The following is an 8,994-nucleotide window of genomic DNA, read 5'->3' as shown; positions in this document are numbered from 1 at the left end:
AAGTATTAACCCAATGCCATAATCCTCAGGGTATCCTGCTGAAGAATCCATGAATTTTGCACTGCATCATCCCCAGCTGCAGAAACACGGTCCAACCAAATTTTTAATGCCTTAGAGAGTAAAGCTACAAGTTTTATGTTTTCTCACTCACATCTCTGAACAGAGCAGATAAATAATACCAACCAAAAAGCCTTAAACCAACTCTAATCAGCTAAGAGGTTTAATCTGCCTATTTCCACTGTGGCAGGTTGTTCTCTAGTGAAAAGGAGCACAAGGCTCAGAATCRCCCATTTCTCAAATCCAATCTGTGTCCTCAACCAGAGTGAAAGTACCTCTGCCAACTAAACTATCTCCCCTTTTTCTGCAGCTGTAAATCAGGAGTGATAAATCCCCAGTGGCTTTTTGAAGAATATTTTAGTCTATGTTCAGACTACGCCACAGGAGAGCCAGAAGAGCAAATGTTTTCTATTTTTAAAATAAAATGTTATCAGCTTTCATAGGGAAGGACATACATGTAGASAGAATGTTTTTACGTTRAAGAGTAGAATGGCTGTTAGAAAASTGCACCCTCCCCCAAAATTTTACTTTATTAAAACCTAGGACGTGTACATGGCTACTTATTCATAAAGACTATAAAACAACACTGTMGGGTTTGGGTGATATATTATCTTGTTTCTTTTCAGCTAGAAGGACAGCAGGTAAACAAAGAAGTGATTAAGGGACGGGATTCAAACCAGAAAAGATAGTTAAAGTCCTTTAATAATGAAATGTGAAAAACCGCCACAATATGTAAAAAATGCTGAAACTACAGAGTAAGTTAAAAACCAGCTCAGAGACAGAAATCATGATGTTTGGAGCCCCTACTACTATGTCATCCTCATTACTGGATAAGGGAGAAACAATATTGAAATGCCTTTATGAGGAAGTGACACCGCTAATCCAGGGAGTGCAAGTCTTTTCCTGGCATGGCATGCACTGGAGCATCTGGCATCAACAAGTTAAAAAACAAGTACAGGAGATAAAGCAATCCCCTGTTGCTGTTTTCAACAAAAGCTGATTAGCCTTACCTTGGAGACAGGGAGTTGAAGGAAYGCTGGTTTGTTATGCTCTTGCCCAGTCCCCCACATAACAGATTTGGGAGTTTAATACAACCCAGCCACAAGAATAAAGCAAATACACTCCTATGAGTGAGAATAAGGCATGGAGACAAAGTAAAATCCCCTATCAGCAAACCAGCCCTAATCAGATGGGGGTCTGAAGAAACCATTTCAGAATACAATTTAACTGTGATAATCCCTGCTATATCAAATGAGGTCTGTCTGATGAAAAGTAGAGGTTAGGCTTGATAATCTGCATGTTGAATTCAAAATCTCACCCAATGAGGCTGCCTGTGTGCAAAATACAGAAGCAACTGAGCTGCTGCTGAATATTTGACTGTTTATAGGTCAGTATTTCCTCCATTTATGAACTGRCAGTGCAAACTTYCTTGRCATTAGCACAGAAGAATCGAGCAAATCTAGCAAAATTACGGTTTTTGTAATCAACTTCTAAGAGCCAATTATTGCAACACCACTTGGAAARCAATGGATAAGGATCTTTAGCATGTAGTTTGTTCATTACCATCCTTTAGCAAACCTCATTGCCATACCATCAAATGTGTATTTAAATGTGGTGACCTTCAGAAACAAGATTCTACCAACAGAATCAGGTCAATGTGCACATACCTAATACATGTGTGCATCTGTGTGATGGCACAAGCACCAAAGTCTGTCAGACTATCACCAATTCACTCATAAAATGTCAAAATAATCAGCTCAAATTAGCCAGTGTCCATGATGTCTTTCTATTGAAAACCTGCATCTACTACATGTGCTCCATAACACGACTTAGAACTCAAGAAGAAAGTTTGGTTTGATCTTTGGGGTGTGAAGGAAGCAGACTCTAAAGCTGTGATCACCATGGGAGCAAAACAGACACAGAAGTAGCCAGCACTTGCAGGGGATCAGATGGTGAACTTTTCACCTACAGCTGTCACACAGCTCACAACTCTTTCCTGGTGCTCTGCAAGACACAGCACGGAGCTCAACCCTGTCCCAAAGAGTTTAATCTATATGGCTACAAAGCAGAGCATGCAAAATAGCTAACTCTGATCCCAAAGAGTCCTCTTGAAGGCATCTGTRGTCTACTGAGAGGCAGAAAATGGTGTACATGGGCACTGCTGTACGGTAGACCAAATAACAAAAGCTGGGCARAGAAGGAATGAAGGAGAGTTATTTAAGGTGGAAAGTTGACACAGGTTTTTTTTTTTAAAAAAATCTCAGTTTTTATGAACTCATAAGGAATTGAATTTTCAGCCACCTGAATTCAATCAACAGAAAATAACTGAAAAAAGAAATTACAGCAAGCATATCTGTACAAGACTGAAACAAAACACGTATCGCAAAAAACTGCAGAAATACAACAGTGTGGCAAGTGTAGGTAGATGTTAATTTTCATGGCAAACACTGTAATATTGGTCTGATCAATTATCTCTATGCTGGATGCCTCACCCTTCCCAATGCAAAGGGAGGCAGCAGACTGTGCTGAGCAACTCATGCAGGGATGAATTGAGAACTGATAAATTTGAGGTCTGATAAACTGAGATCTGATAAAATTGAGATCTGAGAAAATACAGCAAATCCCATTAAACTCAACTGAAAGTCTGCCATTAATTTTAAATGTTACCTACAGGTACATAAAAATGTCCTAGATTCAGGGACAGACCTTAAGGAATAATACATAAAATAGAAGCAAAGCGGCCAAAAGTCTGGTTTGAGTTTCATATTGTCTTCCTGCTCCTAGTGAGAAATGATGCTATTTGCCTCAGTTTTAGGGAATGACAGCTACTTTATGGAACACCCACACATTTCTTTTAAGGCCTTTTTTTTAAAAATGATTTGCAAAGAATAGGCCACTTGGTCATACTGAAAGTCGAAGCAGCCACAGAGATGGCTGTGATTGATTTATTCTTTTTTAACAAACTCAGCTACAGGGCCTGTAAAATGCAGGCCCAAATCTCGATAATCCATCAACTCTCCTTGTGGAAAGCTGGGTGAAGATCTGTGCTCACAGCTGTATCTCAAGGTCTCAGCTCTGAAGCTCAGGTTGCCTGCTCCCACCAAATACAGCACTATGGTACCCATCAACTTCCACAAAGCACAGGCTAAACATCCTGGTCATTTGCCACATACATTCCCTGCTTGCCAGAACCTGAGAACTCGTCTGAGAGGTGAATACTGACACGCAAAAGGAAGTGGAACTGATTACAGCAGCGATGGAGCAGCTCGCTTTTGYTTTCTGGGACACTTTTTGATGTGTTTACACTTTCTGAAGTTTCAATTATGGATTAAATTCTCTAAAATAAACACAACCACAGCACAATGTTCTTCCTCTGTGTTTACACWCCACGATGAGATGCAGGTATATGAACAGGCTGCATTTGATTTCCACTGCACTCCACCTACCAAAAGCACATGGACAGACCACACAGGCACTGACAGCGCTGCTGCCTCTGCAATAAAAYACTTCTTACATGATCCACATTTTATGCAGTCCAAAATTCCAGGAATTACAGAGAAATCAAGCATTTACTTTTCCCTCTGACATCAGTATCTGCAACATTCATTTTGRAGACACACATACTATCTAGGCAGGAAATGTTTTTAAAATTTGTTTGGTCTCTCCTTTGTRCTCTAGAAATTCAGAATTTGCATGAACATGGAATCTAATTTTATGCAGTGTTTTTGTAAAACAAAAAGAATGCATAAACATGATAGTGAAATGGTGCGATCCAGCAGTTCAGCTAAAGCCAGATCTGCCTGATCTTTGTGCTGCAGCTGTTAAAAGGAAGCTAAGGAGTGATCTTTGCGTGTGCTTTAGACATCTATCCCAAGCACCATGCATGCACCTCAAATGTTGATCACCCGGGTCATTTTGTTAAAAAGCACAGTAATCTTAACTCAGGTTAACTCGCCCTGATTCAGTAATTTAAACTCCCACTCACACAACTTCCCTATACACTTTAGATTGCATAACCCACCAGTGTGACCATGAAAGCCAAGCAATTTAGGTACTAAGCTATTTAACCCTTWTCCACAAAAACCTCCCAACCACTTTCTTATGGAGGATCTTATCTAAAAAAGAGCTCTACTCCCGTTTTTCCAGCCTAAAAACCTGCACGTGACACTGCTGGTAATGCACCAGTGTGTGCAGTGAGCACGACTGGCAAACAAGCACTAATCATTCGGGGGCACTGCCTGCACAGGCACAATTGCTCGAGCATCTGCAGGGCCACTGCTCCATCCAGATCCTTTCTCTGCATGCACTGAAGAGACAAACAGGTATTACATGACTCACAATGTCACATCCTAGCTAATACCTTGCAAATGAAATATTTAGTCAGCTCGTACTGAGCATCTCAATTCAAAACATTTTTAAAAAATAAACATTTGAATGCTTTCATGATTCAGTTTTTGTAGAGCTTTCTATCTAATTTCCATTCTTATCTGGGTCAAAACCTTTTTCTTTCTGGTTTTGGGGGTGGTTTTTTGTGTGTGTTTTTTTTCTTCTTTTGTTAGATTACTTTTAGTCTAGCTGAGTTTCAGAATCATCACTCTGTCACACAAATGTTCACCTTATTACCATCTAGGGAACAGCACAACGGCTGGAAAAGCCATCAGGGCAGGGCTGCTGCTCTTGGTTATGATATTGTTTATATGAATGGGAATATGAAACCACAGCCTAAAATAGATGGTATGAGTAGTGCTTTGGAGATTATTCTCTCTCCACTGATTACAGAGAAAGCCTTGATGAGCRCTTCAGGTCAGATAACAAGCTGTTAAATGGCCATGTCCCACTCATTTTTATCTCTTACTTCTAAAAGAAAGTCACATTTATTTACAGCAAAGAAACCAAACATAAGCTAGAAGTTTCACTTTCAAATATTACAAAGATGTTATGATTCGAGCAAAAAACAATGGTCATGRCATAAAAATTGGTTTGCTTTTAATAATTAGAAATAAAGTTAGCCTTTTATTTATTTTTCTGTGTAAACTTACACAATTTCTAGATGAGTATTAATAGAAGTATGGAGTACATGAAAATGGGGACAGTGATTTTCAAATCAGTTCCATCCCTTTCCTTCTCAATATTCCTTCTGGAGCTCATAGTTTGCAGGTGTTGTATTAAACATTGAATATTACAGCTTTTATAGTATCACCCAAAAAGGAAATTTTAAATGAGTATACACTTATTGACAAACATCAATCAAGGAGTATGGCTGTTATTAATAACAATGTGTTTGCGATGTTAGTATGAATCATTTTATTTACCATWCTCATGCTCAGCTCAGAGATGACTTCACCTACTGAATCAATGAAGAACATTGACCTTTGAGACAGAAAAAGAAAAATGSCACACTAGCAATACATGTAAGAGCATTCCTAAGAGAAGAATTATTAGATAAGGAAAATTGATCAAGCAAAATTCACCAGAACATCTGAGCACCTATTGAGCCAGCACATCTGAGCAGAGTGAACTGTAGGAACAAGAAGGGCATGCAGTAMTATTTCTGATCAAAATAAATACACAAAAATCTCCATCTCAAGCTCTAGTCCTACACAAAATAGTCATTTATGCTAAACCTTACAGGTGTAATGTTAGCATAGCCATTTACAGCATCCTTTCAATTGTATTCTGCATAAAGCAGGAAAAAAAGACAGCAAAGCTGGAGCAATCTGTCAGTCCCRTGGTGAAGAATTTTCCACACCAGGCACTGAATCAGTCTTTGAAAAGCCAGCACTGGAAARCAGACCCAGCAATGCAGGAAGCAACAGGGGACAATGTCTCAGTAACAAACTGAAGGAAAGATCATCCCTAAGAAATTACAAATAACATTATTTAATACACACGGACTTCTTTTTATGTATTCCTTTAACCGGTTTAATTAATGTGATTAAAAAGAGTTGTTACACAAATGGAAGAAATAAGCTGTAGCAATAAAAGAGCTTGATGGGRAAAAGAGTAATTAAATATACATTATAAACTCAAGATAATACTTCAGCTAAATCTACTAATTTAGAAATTTTAATTYCACTACTACTCAGAGGAAATGCAGCTAGGTTCTTTATAGAATATTTTTCAAGAAAAGTTTACATTTTTTCCTGTAATCCCTGTTTCCACTCTCCTTAGTCAAAAATGTCTAAAAGCAGGTCTTAAAATGGACCATTAATGACAGCAATATCAAAATGAAATAATACCCAAACAAAAAAATTGTTGCAAAATCATAAACAGCATTAAGATTAAACACCCTCTAAATAGACAGGTGAAAGATTTATGATGAACATTTCTATTTAGAAGGAACACAGGTGAAATTTAAAAAACCTACGCCATTGCGAACACTCCTTGTGCAATTAAATCACAACCTGTCATTCCTTCTTAAGAATTTTGTAAAATATGAATGTTGAGCATGGTTTATTACTTTTCTTTCAACTTTTTTTAAAATCTGGATATTAAAAATTGTTATCTGCTGGGTGAATATTACCCCATTGGTCAGTCTCAGTACAAAGTTAGTAGCAAAACTGTGTATCCATTGTGAYACAATAGCTGGTGAGAACCCCTGTATGTTCCTGCACATATGCGGTTCTCAGTGTTCATTACTTTATAGAATAAAACAGAGCTTTTGAAAATATTAAAAAAAATTAAACCTGAATCCATTATTTAACCTCAGTGTGAAGCCATCAGTATAAAAAATTAACATGTCAAAGGACTAATGCATTTTGGTGTCCAGCATATTTCTACGCAATGTACTGCTATGCTTCTAACTGCTAATTATGCACCCATAATACAATTTTTATATACAACCAAAGTAGTACTTGTACTAAAAATTTTGTTAGGGAATCAAATTATCAGTTTTAGACTGGTTTTTGTKTTATTAATATAATGGTTTTTAACTAAATTAATCAAAGCATTGCTCAAAAAGCAGAGAAGACTTTTGTTTTCTGCAGTATGATCTSTGACTAAGGATTTACAAGCTTTAAAACTCTAAACTCATTTATTAATGTTAACTCTAATGTTAATTCTAAACTCATTTATTAACATTAATTTTCTTTATTTAATGTTTTTTGAAAACAGAAGAATCCCACACTGGTTTGGAGCTTAAAGAAGTAACTGAAGTTTATCCTGGGAAACAGAGAAGGAAAGTAAAAGAAAATAAAAAGGAGATTGACATAGTGGAGCCAGACAGAAAAAAGTGCCTTGCCTTCACCTCTAACAGAAAACACAAGGAGGTATTGAAAACTCAAGAGTTTTCTACCCTGTCACCAGCCAGTGATGTGTTTCTGTGCTCGTATTCTGTAATGCACATTATCTATAATTCTGCCAATCCAATCCAAACTGAAGTCAGTTTTCTCAGAGGTGAACACTCCAGGCTGTCACTGGAAGCAGCCACAGGGACTGCTGAGGAAGTATCACACTTTTTATTATTGGACCTTGTACTCCACAATTTTGCTTACCCTTGCATAATTAGGAATTTCTATCACACCGCATGGCATGGGAAAAAAAAAAAAAGCTTCATCATACTGACCAGGGTTTTAATAACACTGTTTGCTTCAAATAGTCACGTTTAAAACATACAAATAATGTACAGGTATGGAAAAGGAGCCAGTAAGTCTGGTAAAAGCTGAATTCAAGTCACTACTGCAAGTCATTCTCCTTCATAACAGGAGGATGTTCTAYTTCAAACAGTTGCTTTCAGATAAGCCTGTTCTCCAGCAACAAAAAGGTATTTTAGGGGAAGAGCTTGACAAAGGAAAAGAAACCAACGAAGAAAAAAAAATCTAAGCTTTTATTTCAAAGAAATATCAGGTACTTCAACACTTCWGTTTGTGCAAAGTTTAACAACAGGATTATCTAGTTATAAGTCCAAAGTCATCTGCTCTTCTAATCTTTCCTGTGGCTTACTATTTTTGTTTACACGCGACTATTTAGTTGCAACAYACAGAATACTAGGAAAATTTAGATTTTCATCAAGAGTACTATAAATAGTAACAGATTATTTTTTTCTAGTAAGTYCTAAGCTTCAAATAAGCAATTCGGTAATGATCTTGTTCTTCCAAATTTTTTTCTTGCCACTGCATCACATATCCTTATTTATAGACTTGTGTGATTATTCSCTATCCATTCAAATTGCTCATTTTCTTACTTGTACTCGGTTGTGTTTATTCTGTACCTGAGAATAAATTGCTCATTCTCAACTTCACTTGAATCACTGCTTCTATAAATTGTTTTCTGCTAAAGTAGACAGCCCAGAAAGAGATCAGAAAAAGAACTAAGGCAACAAAAACAGATATATGAGCTTCAGCTCTTCTCAGACTAGAGAAATTCCAGAAACTGATATTTGGAGAAGAAATCCCCCTCCTAGGTCCAAATGTCAAACTGAGAGGGTCACATACTCAATCTACAACTGTTWGCGACTCCATCTCAACTGTGGGACCAGAAAATCTCATTATTTTACAGTAATCTTTCATACTGAGTAATTCTTTTCTGGCATGCTATCCCATCAATGCTGATTAATGTCAGTCTGCACAGAGCTAACAAGGGAYTGACAAGAGTCTACTCCTCACTGGCTTGGGATCTGCTCATTTCTGTTTGATGTTCTGACTTAGCTGCACCTACATTAAATTACAATAGGACATAAATGAGTCCACAGAACAAATATGGGAAAAACAACTATGACCATTTAGGGACCTAGCACTGCAAGATCATATTTGCAGCCAATAAAAAAGATGAAAGTCATTGTACGTATTAATGAAAAAACAATATTTTCTTGTATCACCAATGGAGTAAAACAGCTTTCAGATTGATGAAACTTATGGTTTTGTTATCACTGTATTTGAAAATAATATGAAGAGTCAAGTTATAGCCTTATCAGTTTTATCTTAGCTAGTGGTCATCAGT

General features: G+C 37.1%; 1 protein-coding gene across 7 annotated transcripts in view; it reads right to left on the bottom strand.

Moving 5' to 3' along the window:
- ZMYND11 (zinc finger MYND-type containing 11) overlaps positions 1-8,994 on the bottom strand; it is a 104,036-nt gene that overhangs the window by 45,676 nt on the left and 49,366 nt on the right. The window lies entirely within an intron of this gene.

The sequence above is a fragment of the Malurus melanocephalus genome, unplaced genomic scaffold, assembly GCF_030028575.1.
Source record: "Malurus melanocephalus ecotype Western Australia unplaced genomic scaffold, MMel_1.1 scaffold_684, whole genome shotgun sequence".
NCBI classification, from domain to species: Eukaryota; Metazoa; Chordata; class Aves; order Passeriformes; family Maluridae; genus Malurus; species Malurus melanocephalus.
The sequence above is the reverse complement of the archived record's forward strand: the minus strand, read 5'-3'. Positions and strand labels throughout refer to the sequence as shown.